Genomic DNA, 450 nt, shown 5'->3' with positions numbered 1-450 from the left:
AAGGCATGTGCCTTGTTTAAAAAAATTGGTGCCGACAGGAAATACAACATAGTGAGTTTGGAGAGAAACTAAGTGTTTAGGAAGGTACTGGAATGCATGTAGTCCAAGCCTTCTTTGGGGTCATGAATTGTGAGCTGTGACCAGAGACGCTTTCTTGTGTGTTAGAGCCTCTGAAAGGAGAGTGGTCATAAGCTTATTAGACTTTTCCAGGCTTAGCTGATGATGAAAATGTTGTGTCCCACTGTGCTGATGTCAGGGACAGACTGAGTGCTGCTGTCTCTGCTGTTGGTACATTGTTTATTCATGTGCACGAGGCCCTGAGCACCACCACCCAGCGCCTAGGTTCTTTCTTAATAAAAATTTACAGGTGGGCCCTAGTAGCTGGTTGGTTCTCATGCAAATAAAGATAGGGAGAGAGGTTTATCCAATTAGAACTACTTTGGGGCCAAC

This window comes from Microtus ochrogaster, linkage group LG5 (assembly GCF_000317375.1).
Source record: "Microtus ochrogaster isolate Prairie Vole_2 linkage group LG5, MicOch1.0, whole genome shotgun sequence".
Lineage (NCBI taxonomy): Eukaryota > Metazoa > Chordata > Mammalia > Rodentia > Cricetidae > Microtus > Microtus ochrogaster.
Note: the sequence above shows the minus strand (reverse complement) of the source record.